Genomic DNA, 13,576 nt, shown 5'->3' on the forward strand with positions numbered 1-13,576 from the left:
TGATTAAGGTTAGGTAGTAGTATATTTGTTCTGCAGTTCTAAAAGAAAAGGACATTTGTTCAGTTTACTACTTTTCACACTGGAAAGTGTCAACACAAGGTTAAAAATTACTCCCTCGGTTCCCTAATATAAGACCTTTTAGCTTTTTCTTGATTCGTATGTAACTAGACACATTTTAGTATGTATGTAGTCAATATTATTTTGAAATAGTTAAAAGGTCTTATATTAGGAAACGGAGGGAGTAGGAAAAGAAAAGGCTATTTCTGTTCAATTGGAAAATTACAGAGAAGTATGAGCAAACAAACAAATACTGAAAGACAATATACTAATCACGCACAACATTGATGAGAGAATAACAGAACAGGTAAAAACTAATTCTTGTTTCTTCTCTCAATAAAGAATAAAAGTACAACTACATTTATTCCCCCCTACGCGTCATCACTGCTAGGGCAACTCGGGCGGCGCCCTAAACCAGCCGCCGGGGGCGCACACTCCCTCCTCCCCTCCCTCCGCCGCTGCCGGCCTAAGCCCGGGGGCCGACGGCGGTGGCGGAGGACATCACCTCTCTCCCGCGTCTCTGGGTTTATGCGGGGCATCGCCTCTCCCGCGTCTCTTGGCATCACCGTGTAACTGTTGTCGACCCACTCGTGCTGCTTCGGGGGAAACCCTAGGATCTGGTCTTCCAGATCGGACGATGGCGGTACTGCGGTGCCGTTTCTCTCCTGGGAGCATCGTTTGTGGAGCAGCGCTGGAAGACAGAGGCAGGAGGTGGAGCGGCTTCATCTTGCACGGAGCTTCGGTGGAGCTGTCAAGTCATACATGGCCGACCGGTGTGTCGGATGTCGGGTTCCGGCAAAACCCTTAAGGTTCGAACACTGGGGTGTGCGCGAAGATCTCCCCCTCACCGATCACGCTCTCACACGCTCCGCGATCTCTAGGCTAGGCATGACGAACTCTCAACACACGAGGACACAAGATTTATATTGGTTTGGGCCACCGTTGTGGTGTAATACCCTACACCAGTGTGGTGGTGGTGGATTGCCTCTTGGGCTGAGGATGAACAGTACAAGGGGAAGAACAGCCTCCTGAGGAGAGGTGCTCTTGTGCTCGATGGACTTGTGTGGGTGAGGATTACTCGAGATGAGTCCAAGATGAGTTCCCCCTCTCCTACCGTGGTGGCTAGTCCTATTTATAGAGGCCCTGGTCCTCTTCCCAAAAATTGAGCGGGAAGGGATGCCACAACGGCCAATTCGAAAGGGGACAGCTAGTACAGCTTATCCTGACAAAAGTAGTCTTCGCCTGCCAAAGGCTCTGGTGGTGACGCCATCTTGGGCTCCACGGTGACCTCCGTCTTGTCGTCTTGCTAGTCTTGGTCTCATTGCACCGATATGGAAACCTTTTCTTGATGCCTTGGTACTCCTTGCCTGCGCTTGGCTCCTTAGCACCAAAGAGGAAACAAGGACACTGTGCGCGCTGGCGCCCGTCTGGTCTCGATCGTCATGGCTTGCGTCATGAGATCCTCGCGAGGTTTGCCTTGCCTTGATCTCTCCACCCCTCGCGAGCCAGCCTGGCGAGGCCGCTACCGAGGAGGTCTTGCGTCGTCCGCCTCGCGAGGCTTGGCCCCTCGCGACGGTCTTGAGTGCTTGCCGTTGAAGATGGGCCGTACGGGCCCACTCGCAGAGCCACGCCGTGGGCCGCGGGCAGGCAAGTCTGGGGACCCCCGTTCCCAGAACGCCGACAGTAGCGCCTGGGCCCAAGGCGCGCTCGGACTTGGCTTCGAGGCGATGCCAAAGGGCAAGTGTGGAGCGCCGGAGGCCCCAATAGCCTGCGGCCATGGTCGACGCGTGGCGGTTGATTGGACGTGGGCGTCTCCGCTTCCCCACACCGCCTCGGCAACTGCCCGACTTGACGAGTCCCTGCTGCATGCAAAGAAAAACCATCATTACCTGTGATCGTGGGGGGTGCTAGTTGGTCTTCTCCTGCTATAAATGGGGAGGGGGGCTGAGCCCCCGTCGCCCATCTCTTGCCACTCTGCTCATTTCTCCCCCTCTGCTTCATTGCTAGTAGCGACACCAATGGCGCCCATCCGAAGGTTTTCCGCTGCGGAGAAGGGAAAGACTCCCCGCGACGAGCCAGGGTCGCTTCCACCGAAGAAGAGGCCGGTCCACCGCCGCGACGTGGCAGTGGTGCAGTAGGTGACAAGGCCTTGGTACGAGTGGCCTCCTCCTGGGTATCCGTTGCCCCTATATGCCCAAGCCGAGGGCTCAGGAGGGAGAGTTGGCGGGGGGCGTCGCGCGCGGCGCAGCCATGATCGCCGCACTGCGGTGACATGCGTCGCCGCCCCCGGAGTTCATGCTGCGGATTCTTCGCGCGAACTCGTGCTGTGGGCGGTGATGCCTCCGCGCACTTGGATCCGCTTCCCTTCCTTCTTCTCTGCCGAGACGCCGCCGAGGGGGCCCCTTGAGCTTTGGCTGCAGCACGCCGAGTGCGATGCTCCGGCAACCGGAGCAGAGGTTGAAGTAGTTTCCTCGGGCAAGATCTTCATGACCCGCGGCTGGGGTGAGGTCGCGCGGGTCTGCCATGCTGAGGGCGCCCTCGCGATCCACTTCGAGTATGACGGCGCCTCCACGCTGTCCTTCAAGGTCTTCGACGCAGAAGGCCGCCGCATGGAGTGCTGCCTCGGAGGGGGTCGTGAAGATGGCGCCGCAGCGGGGGCGGGGCCTGGTGTCCGCCCCGCCAGCGGCTCCTCAGGCGGCAGCAGCGGCGCTTGGGAGTCCAGAGATTCTCCTGAGCTCTACGAGACTCCGGAGACGAGCGACGACAGCTACGCGCCCCCAAGCTCTCGCCGCACCCGGAGCAAGGCTGCAGTGTCCGGCCGTCGCCGCCGCTGATCTGGATGGGCTCGGCGCCGGCCTCCCGTGGCCCACTGTTGATGATGGCGTCGGCCGCGGGAGCATGTGTAGACAGGGCTCCTTAAAGTTCTCTTCTTTTATTCCCTGCGAGTAATCGAGAGGTACCCTGTGGGGGCATGTAAAGCGTCTGCAATGTCTTTTGTTCATGTTATCCTTACTATGAAATTGTGCGTGTGCGTCTCCCGTTTCGGCTCGGTTTCCCCTTTCCAACCTTGCGGCGGCTTGGCGCTCTACGCTGACAGGTCCCGATCCCCAGGCAGGCTTCAGCCGTCGCTGGTATGCTAGGTCGCGATGCCGTGGTCATGGCCAGGAGGTGAGCGGCCAGAGGTCCAGTAAGAGCCCCTGAGTCGCGATGCTCAGGAGGTCCCCTTTAGCACGCAAGCGACCGCCGAGAGGTAAGAAAGGGAGACTACGTTGTCGTAACGGGGCAACACAAATGAGAATTCTATGCCGTAGCGATTGGTTAACCCAAGCGTGAAACTTATCTTGGTAGTCCCGGGGCGGTCCTTTACGAGGCGCCAGGCTCGTGCGTGGGTGGTTGTAGCATAGCCAGGTCCGGCACGTACGAGTCTCTTCCTCTTCCCCACGCTCTCCTTGAGCTCTACGTCCTCAGGTCCCGGCCCTCGAGTGAGCTCAGCCACCGCTGGTATGCCAGGTCGCGATGCCGTGGTCAAGGCCAGGGGGTGAGGGCTGGAGAGCCAGTAAGAGCTCTTGAGTCGCGATGCTCAGGAGCCCCCTTTTAACGCGCAAGCGGATTACATTGGAGAAGAGGGAGCCCGAGGTGCCGTTTGTTGTGGTCCTCAGGAGGTTCCTGCAAGCCAGCATGAGGAAGGGTGCAGAATTCCATTATGATTGCCGGCCGGCCATTGGTCGCTCCGCAAGGGAACGAAGGCACTGAGGGCCTAGTGAGGTGACGCGCGCTGGGCGTGCCGTGGGCCAGAGCTCAACCGCTCAGATTTGTCGACGTTGCAGGGACGGACCCATGCACAAGCGTCATGCCGGTGTGAGCAGCTCCCGTGGTGGGTGACAATCAAGCAGGTGATAGTCATAGATAGATTAAGCATGGAAAGCAAACTAGCTCAAGTAAATGCATGAACGAGGATGATGCAGCCCGAGGGGCGCCCCCAACAAGGTAAGCTAAAGGCATAAAAAGGGATACATGCCACAGGGACAGACCCACGCGGCCTAGGAATGATGCAGCCCGAGGGGCGCCCCCAGCTAAATGAACTTGGAAAATGTCACCTGGTTCCGTCGTAGAAGGAGTGTTGGAGCAGCTGAAGACGTGTGGCGAAGGAGTCGCTTCTCACGAGCCACCAGGGTCCTGAGCCTCGGGAGGCCCTAGGGGTCCAGGTGGTTCCTTGAGGACCGTCTCCATCTCCGCCAGGACTGCGTGGTGTCTGGCCTCCTGTGCCGCCAAGATGCTCTGCAGGCTGCGCTAGAAGGCGGACGCCACACTCGGCAGGCCAAAAGGCATGCGAACATAGCTGTGGGGTGGGCCCTCGCAGCTCCCCACGCGTGAAGGCCAGAAGAGCTCCTGAGACGCGGCCCTGTTGAGCCCTAGGACGTTGACGCAGACGCGCAGCCCGACATCCTCGCCTGGATGGGGAGCTGCGCCCGGGGAGCGGCGGTCGCCGCGCATGACTCTCGCGTCTTGCAGTTCTTGAGTGGTCTTGGCAATGAACTCCTGAGCGCTGGGCGCCCCTCGCCCTGTGTTCTCCTGAGGGAGACGTGCCACAAAGCACGCCTCCAAGTGGTGCCCGAGCGCCTCCCTCATGACGTTGGCAAGGTCTGAGGCCCTCCAGAAGAGAGCCCCCGAGCCCTGCCCGAGGAGGGTGCCGGGTGCGCCTTCCTATGCGAGGGAGGGAGGCGCACCAGGTGCGGGCGCTGATCCCGACGAGGTAACAATTGCGACGCCATCCTCCTGAGATCTGGGGACAACCTCAGGAGGGTACCGAGCTGCATTGTTGTCGGGGTCTTTGATTGACGCTGCTTGGAAGGCGCACTCGAGGGAGCACACCGCATCTCTTTCCTCGCAGGGGACTGTGATGATCCCGCCGCTTCCTGGCATCTTGAGGATGTTGTAGCCGTGGTGCGTCACTGCCGTGAACTTGGCCAGGGCCGGGTACCCGAGGATGGCATTGTAGGGCAGGCGGATGTGAGCGACGTCGAAGTTGATGAGCTAGGTGCGGTAGTTGTTGCGTTCTCTGAAGGTGACAGGGAGGCGGACCTGCCCTCACTAGTAGGAAAAGGGTCATCTGTCCCGGTTGGTAAGGGCCTTTTGTCCCGGTTTTTGAACCGAGACTAAAGGGTCGTTACTAATGCCCTAGCCCTTTAGTCCCGGATCTTACACGAACCGGGACAGATGGGCCTCCACGTGACCGGTGCGGCGAGCCCAGGCAGGAGGGCCTTTGGTCCCGGTTGGTGGCACTAAACGGGACCAATAGGCATCCACGCGTCAGCATTTCAGGGGCTGGGGTTTTTTTTTGAAGGGGGGGGGGGTTGGGGGTTTTGGGGGGTTAATTTAGGTGTTTCATATATTGTGTTAGCTAGCTAATTAATAGAGAGAAGTGTCCTCTCTTATCTCCGTGCTTGGTCGACGCTACGTACTATATACGTATAGAGAGGACTAGACACGCTAGCTAGTAAGCAAATGAAGGAAACAGAAGATCATCATGAACATATGCATACAGAGAGAAGTGATATCGACCACCTCTCCTTCTCCGAGAGATTGGTCGAACAACAAGTTCTCGTATATCTATCCGACACTACCGGCTACATATATACAATAATTATCTCTTACAATATAATCTCCTAATTATATATGAACACAGGGTCCACATAGTATTCTCCGTTTTCAGCGATCACGTGGTCAAGGAAGAATGCCGCCAATTCCTCTTGAGTTGCTCGCATACGATCTGGTGCTAGGAGTTCATCCCGCATCCGAAAGATCTAATTTGAAGAAGGGGGTCAATACATACATATATATATATATATATATATATATATATATATATATATATATATATATATATATATATATATATATATGAATAAATGAAACTCAACACAAATGATGGTAATAAAATGAAATTGTGAATATTATTGCTTACGCACTTCATATTGTTCGTCAGAGTAGCCCCGCTCACAGGTTGTGCGGCGGATGGACTCGCAAACGTACTATCCACAGAAATCATTCCCTTGTTCCTGCCACAACCACTTTACAAGAAATAGAGGTCAATCAAACTGATAAGCAAGCATGCTAAATGGTATTGATGAAACTAGCCCTTGAATCACTAGGAGATGCGCGGAACGTGCTACTATAGTACATACTTTCGGGTGTCTAAATTGCAGCTTCTTCGGTAGTCCCGGAGCTTTTTTGGTGAATTTTCTCCAAACCCTGCCAGACAAAGAAAACAATTAGTTGATATCAGGAATTGAACAAATTCGCTGATATGGTGGATAATGATCGATTTAACTTACTTCTCGAGCATTTGAGTCATGTCTGCATAGTCCTGGGGATCTTTTCGTCTCGAGTCTAAGATGACTACTACTTCCTGCTGAAGCTTAATCTCTAGGAGAATATAGTGGAAGCTGCACACGCATGCATAAGTCATCAATTACATTACTATAACCTGGACTAATAAGGGAAACCGAATATGCACAAGACAGTAACACTCACTTGAAGTTGTAAGGAAAGAGTATTATATCTTTGTTTTCATTTATTACCAACGATCGTAGCAAGTTGGCCTCGGTATTTTTGGCATGATATTTAACCTCAGTTGCATCTATGAGATTTGTGTTAATGAAGCCAATATCACCGATTTGTCTTTTCTTCAATTCGGCGATCTTCAATCTGCATAATATAGTGAGGATAATTATAAATACATGCAATGAAAGAGCTGACCTATATAGAGAGACTTAATGACAGAAGTAGTACTACTTACAGACAGTAGCAAGTGACCATTGATTTATCGAGGGCCTTTTGATTGAAAAACTAGAAGAACTCTTCAAATGGAACATTCAACAGTTCAATTCCAACGAGGTCATGCTCCTCTTTAACTCTCAGCGTCAAAGTATTCCTCCCCCCAGACTCTCTGCAGGTTTTCATGTACCAATCATGTAATCTTCGCATCATCGTTGTTAGAGATCTTTCATCTTTGACGAGAGGCTTCCCGTAATGGTATTTGTGTTCGTCCACCTCCAAGAAATCATAATGTACATCGTCGGGCAGGTAATCTCCAAGATTGCTATAACCGGACACCATCCTTGGATCATTAGCGACGATGTCGCTAGACACCTTGAGCGGGGGGCATGATTGGTTCGCTTGTTCGCCGAGCTGGGCAATTTTTTCCCAGCTCGTCGTTCTTTTAACCTTTGATCACTGACAATACTTCCCGACCGCTCCGCTTCGACAAATGCCTTTGCAATAATGCGCTCATAGTTGCCTCTCGGCGGAGACTTTGGTGGTTTTGTCAGGGCAGCCAGAGTGCGCTTCGCTTTCACCGGATCTACCTTCTCCTCCGGAGCTGGATGTTTCTTTGCTTTCACCCCTTCAAAGAAGTTCGTCACTTCGGCTCGCACGATCTTCGTGGTTTCCTCCTCGGTCCTCTCATATGGTAACTTCTCTGGAGTCTTCAGAGAAGGACCGAATCTGTATTGCCTCCCGCCTCTGGCTGTACTGCTAGACGTCGGCAGAGCAGACGGAGCGGCTGCGGCTGTCTTCTTTCCTTGCTTACGAGGCGGAGGAGAAGGACTACGACGTGCCGGAGCAGCCGGAGCGGCGACGGGTCTCTTCCGCCCTTGCTGACGAGGCGGAGAAGGAGGAGGCTGGCTGCTCGGGCGCACCGGCGTAGGCGGAGAAGGAGGCGGAGTGCCGCCACGCGCCGGAGAAGGAGGCTGAGTGCCCTGATCACTCGCCGGAGGAGGAGGCGGAGGAGGAGGCGGAGTGCCCTTACTCGCCGGCGGCATCCAGTTCGGAAGGTTGATGAGCTCCTTCCGCCATAGGCATGGAGTCTTCAGAGCAGAACCCAGCCAAGTCTTCCCTTCACCGGTAGGGTGGTCAAGCTGGAGGTCCTCAAAGCCCTCCGTTATTTCGTCCACCGTCACCCTAGCATATCCTTCTGGAATCGGACGAAAGTAAAAAGTTGCGCCGGGTTCAGGAGGTCGAACAGAGCCAACGGCCGCCTTGACTTTGAAGTTCTGCCATTGCGTCATAAGGTGGCAATGTTGAGACTCCATGATAGCATCCACGAGGTAGCTAGCAGGAGCCGTCAAGACATGCTTCGGCTGAAGCAGCTCAGTGGAAGCCACGCTGCTTCTCCGCTGAGATGGCGGGGTAGCTTCGGGGGTAGTTTTGGCAGGTCGATTGCTGCGAGCTACGTCTCGTTCCTCTAGCACTTGAACCCTTTCGTGCAGCTTCTGAATTTGGGTCTGCTCCAATTTTTTCCTCCTCTCCTGGCTTTTGTAACCGCCTGCGTCCGGAAAACCAGCCTTCCACGGAACGGAGCGTAGCGTGCCTCGTGTTCGTCCAGGGTGCTCAGGATTCCCGAGGGCCATTGTGAGCTCGCCATTCTCTTTATCTGGAACGAGCGTCCCTTGCTGCGCTGCATCGATATAGTGCTGAAGCCTCTTGACTGGTATTCTCAAAAGCTCATCCGTCCAAACGCACTTCCCTGATACAGGGTCCAAGGTTCCGCCAGCCCCGAAGAACCAAGTCCGGCAACGGTCTGGCCAGTTCATTGTCTCTGGTTCGATCCCTTTATCAAGCAGATCATTCTCAGCCTTGGCCCACTTAGGCCGGGCTTTGAGGTAGCCACCTGACCCCGTACGATGGTGAAGCTTCTTCTTCGCAGCATTTTTCTTGTTTGTCGCTGACAACTTCTTACTCTTTTTCGATGTCTTGTGGGCCACAAATGCGGGCCAGTGATCTCTGATCTTCTCATATTTGCCGATGAATTCTGGTGTCTCTTCTTTGTTGACAAGCGTTTTCAGCTCATTCTTCCACCTCCTGAATAGGTCTGCCATCTTCTTAAGAGCATGAGACTTGATTAATTGCTCTTTAACTGGCTTCTCCGGATCCTCCTCTGGTGGTAGGGTGAAATTTCCTTCAGCTCAATCCAAAGATCGTCTTTCTGCATATCATTGACATAAGACACCTCAGGTCTTCCTTCTTAGGCTTATACCATTGGTGGATGCTGATCGGGATCTTGTCCCTAACAAGAACCCCGCACTGAGCATCAAATGCTTCCTTTGTCCGAATGGGTTCAATCGGCATGCCATCGCGCGCGATTTCTATGATCTCAAACCTTTCATCCGAGCGCAACTTTCTCTTCGGGCCTCGTCTCTTTACCGAAGTTGTGCTCGATCCGGAGGGCTAGAAAAAAGAAGAAAGACGAGAGTTAATTAATATGTGTACATACCAAAACAATGAATGCATCAATTAGCTAGTCAGCACAGGCTTAACTAATATATTTACCTAGCCGGACTCTGTTCGGTCACCGGAGCCGTCACCACGGGCTCCTTCTTGCACCAGCATTGGGTCACCGGAGTCATCATAATCATGTCTTTCCTCCTCCACTCTTCGATCACCGTAGCCTGCTTCTTCACCCTGTTCCTCCAGACCATCATTGTCATAAAGATACGACAAGACATCACCTCCGGCTAAGATTATGTCCCCCAACACCTCTTCTGCTTCCTCGTCTCGTCCGTGCTCCATTGTTTCTGCAAATATTACAACATGGCAATTATTACACAAACATGACAGCAGGTAGATATATTAGTGCAAACGTAGACCTAGCTTATTCCGGGTTTGGGGTGGCCTCGGCAGCGCTTCAAGGGTAGGGGCGCGGCGGGAGGGGGTAGGAGACCGACATCGTTTTTTTCTAGAGTTTGGGTGTCCTCGAGAGTTTTGGTCGAGCGAGAGGGCCGGGGGGTGCTCCCGTGGTATAAGTTATCATGGTCGAAGTTATCCTGGAGGGGGTTATATCGACAACGACGACATACATACATGGGAAAATAATGTTATCGGGGAGGGGGTAGGTCGAACCCCCCCTCGTGTTGAAGTTATCGGGACACGGGGTATATCGGCAACGACATATCCGATAAAAAATAAGAAGACGAAGAAGAAATAAAATGAGGAGAAGAAGATATTAATAGAGGAGAAGATTAAAGAAAAAAAAGAAGAAAAAAGAGGAGAATAAGAAAGGAATAGAGGAGAAGAAGAGAAAATAGAATATTCTATTTTCTCTTCTTCTCCTCTATTCCTTTCTTCTTCTCCTCTTCTTCTTTTTTCTTTTTTCTTCTTCTTATTTATTTCTCCTCTTCTTATTTTCCTTTTTCCTCTCATTCTTTTTCTTCTTCTTCCTTTCCTAGCTAGATATATAAAACTTTTCTAAAAATGTAACTTTCGCATATATACATGGAAAAAATGTTATCGGGGAGGGGGTATATCGACCCCCCCCCCTCGACCCTCTTTTCTTTCTTCTTCCTTCTTCCTTCTTCCTCTTTTCTTCTCCAACACAAAACACATCTCATCTCATGTCATTTCATCCAAAAATAATTCTTTGCATATGAACATACATACATTTACTTTTTTTTCTTAAATGTTACATATGAACATTTTCTTAAATGAGCATATGAACATTTTCTTAAATATTAATGAGCATATGAACATACATATCACCAAAAAAATAGACCTTTTTCTTGGTAATAAAAAAATGCAAAAACGAGCATTATACAGCATATACAGAGCATTATACAGTGAACATACATACATACATACATCGTCACAAAAAAAATGAAAATAGGCCGGTGGTCGGCGACGGCGACGATGGTTGGCGGTGGCGCGCGCTTACGGATGGCGTGCGGGGACGACAATGAGAAGGAAAGGGGTGGAGGCAGGGGCTCACAGCGCGGGGAGGGGTCGAGGTCGCCGGGCGGAATCGGTGCGGCGGCGGACGAACGGCCTCGGGGATGAACGGGTTGCGGTAGCCGGCGTGGTGCTTTCCCGCAGCGACGGCGACGACGGACGCGGGCGACGGCGACGACGGGCGCGGGCGACGGCGACGACGGGCGCGGGCGATGACGATGGCGTCGGCGGGGGCGGCGGGCGGCGTCGGGGCAGCCTGGCGGCGACGGGGCAGGGGCGACGACGGGGGCGCACGGACGGCGTCGGGGCGGCGCGCGGACGGCGTCGGGGCAGCGGACGGCGTCGATCTGGGCAGCCTGGCAGCGTCGATGAGCTCGGCGTCGTCGGGGCAACTGGCGATGAGTTCGTCAAATTTTCCTAAGTGCTACTTATATACCCAGGCCTTTGGTCCCCGTTCATAGCAGCAACCGGGACCAAAGACACCCTTTAGTCCCGGTTGGTGCATCCAACTGGGACCAAAGGCCTCTTTTCAGCAGCCCAAATGGCGGGAAGCGGCGGCCTTTGGTCCCGGTTGGTGGCACCAACCGGGACTAAAGGGGGGGGGGGCATTGGTACCGGTTAGTGCCACCAACCCGTACCAATGCACCCCTTTAGTCCCGGTTGGTGCCACCAACCGGGACCAAAGGCCTTGTGCTGCTGCGCCCGCGTCGAAAGTTTAGTCCCACCTCGCTAGTTGAGAGGGGCGCGCAGTGGTTTATAAGCCCCACTGCCGCCCCCCTCTCGAGCTCCTCTCCATTGCAGGCTTACGTGCCTAATTGTCACTGCTATGCCTGATGGGCCTACTGGGCCTTCTGCGGGCTTGAATCCTGGCCCATCGATGGGTTTCTAGTCGTATTCACGCCGTGGTGGCCTAGTAGGTGGCATATTTTTTATTTTTTGCCTGTTTTTTTGTTTTCTTTTTTTGCTTTATTTATTTTGTTTTGTTTCTACTTACAACAAAAAACTTATTTATTTTATTTTTTTTTGTTTCTAATTACTTATTTATTTTACTTTATGATAATTCTTTTTGCTATTAAAGTTTCTAACGAAAAAAGTTCTTTATGAAAATTCTTTTTGGTTTCAATGATTTTGAACAGAAAATACTTCGATAATTTTAGTTGCATCAATTTTATATAATTTTAGTTTCAATAATACTAGAGGTTGCTTATAATGTTTTGAACAGAAAATACATTGATAATTTTAGTTTCATAAATTTTATTTATGTTATTAAAGTTTATTTTATTTTGTTTGTACTTACATATTTTATTAAAGTTTATATTATTTTGTTTCTAATTACTTATTTATTTTATTTGTTATTTTTCATGCACCATTTTTTATGCATTTACTGATTATTTTGAGCTATAAGACCCTAAAATTGAAAATCATTTCAAATGAACTCTGAAAAGGTTGAAAGTTGGCATGGTATCATCATTTCATCCACATAGCATGTGCAAGAAAGTTGAGAGGGTTACGGCAAAAACTGGATGCACTTCGTGTACAAAACGGACAATCTCTTTCGAAGTATAAGGATTTCATACGGAAACTCGTCTATTAAAAAGGGATTTCATTTTTTAAAACTTATTTGAACTCTTGACTTTTGTGTGTGTTCAAAATGCACCATTCAAAGCCACATTATCAATTTTCAACCCTTTCTGACTTCATTTCTTATTTTTCATGCATTTATTGATTGTTTTGGGCTATAAGACCCTGAAATTGAAAAGCATTTCAAATGAACTCTGAAAAGGTTGAAAGTTGGCATGGTATCATCATTTCATCCACATAGCATGTGCAAGAAAGTTGAGAGGGTTACGGCAAAAACTGGATGCACTTCGTCTACAAAACGGACAATGGTATCATACTCGTCTGTTACAAAGTTGGCATGGTATCATCATAATAGTTGCGGGAGAAAGTCTTCACTTTTTCTTCGCTTGTGTCATTTGCTTATTGCACCGTAACCATGGATAATCTTCATCGTTTATCAGGATGCTTGGGTCAGCCTTGACTTTGAAGGGAGGAATTTCATGAAACTTTTCATAATCTTCAGACATGTCTGTCTTGCCCTCCACTCCCACGATGTCCCTTTTTCCTGAAAGAACAATGTGGCGCTTTTGGCTCATCGTATGATGTATTCGCTTCCTTATCTTTTATTTTTTCTCGGTTTGGTAGACATGCCCTTCACATAGATAACCTGTGCCACATCATTGGCTAGGACGAACGGTTCGTCAGTGTACCCAAGATTTTTCAGATCCACTGTTGTCATTCCGTACTGTGGGTCTACCTGTACCCCGCCTCCTGACAGATTGACCCATTTGCACTTAAACAAAGGGACCTTAAAATCATGTCCGTAGTCAAGTTCCCATATGTCCACTATGTAACCATAATATGTGTCCTTTCCCCTCTCGGTTGCTGCATCAAAGCGGACACCGCTGTTTTGGTTGGTGCTCTTTTGATCTTGGGCGATCGTGTAAAATGTATTCCCATTTATCTCGTATCCTTTGTAAGTCAATACAGTCAAAGATGGTCCCCTGGACAACGAGTAGAGCTCATCGCAAACAGTGTTGTCACCTCTGAGATGTGTTTCCAACCAACTGCTGAAAGTCTTGATGTGTTCACATGTAATCCAGTCGTCGCACTGCTCCAGGTGTTTGGAGCGCAGACTGTTCTTGTGTTCATCGACATACGGGGTCACCAAGGTAGAGTTCCGTAGAACTGTGTAGTGTGCTTGAGACCAAGAATGCCCGTCCCTGCATATTACTGA

The sequence above is a fragment of the Aegilops tauschii genome, chromosome 7 (genome assembly GCF_002575655.3).
Source record: "Aegilops tauschii subsp. strangulata cultivar AL8/78 chromosome 7, Aet v6.0, whole genome shotgun sequence".
Lineage (NCBI taxonomy): Eukaryota > Viridiplantae > Streptophyta > Magnoliopsida > Poales > Poaceae > Aegilops > Aegilops tauschii.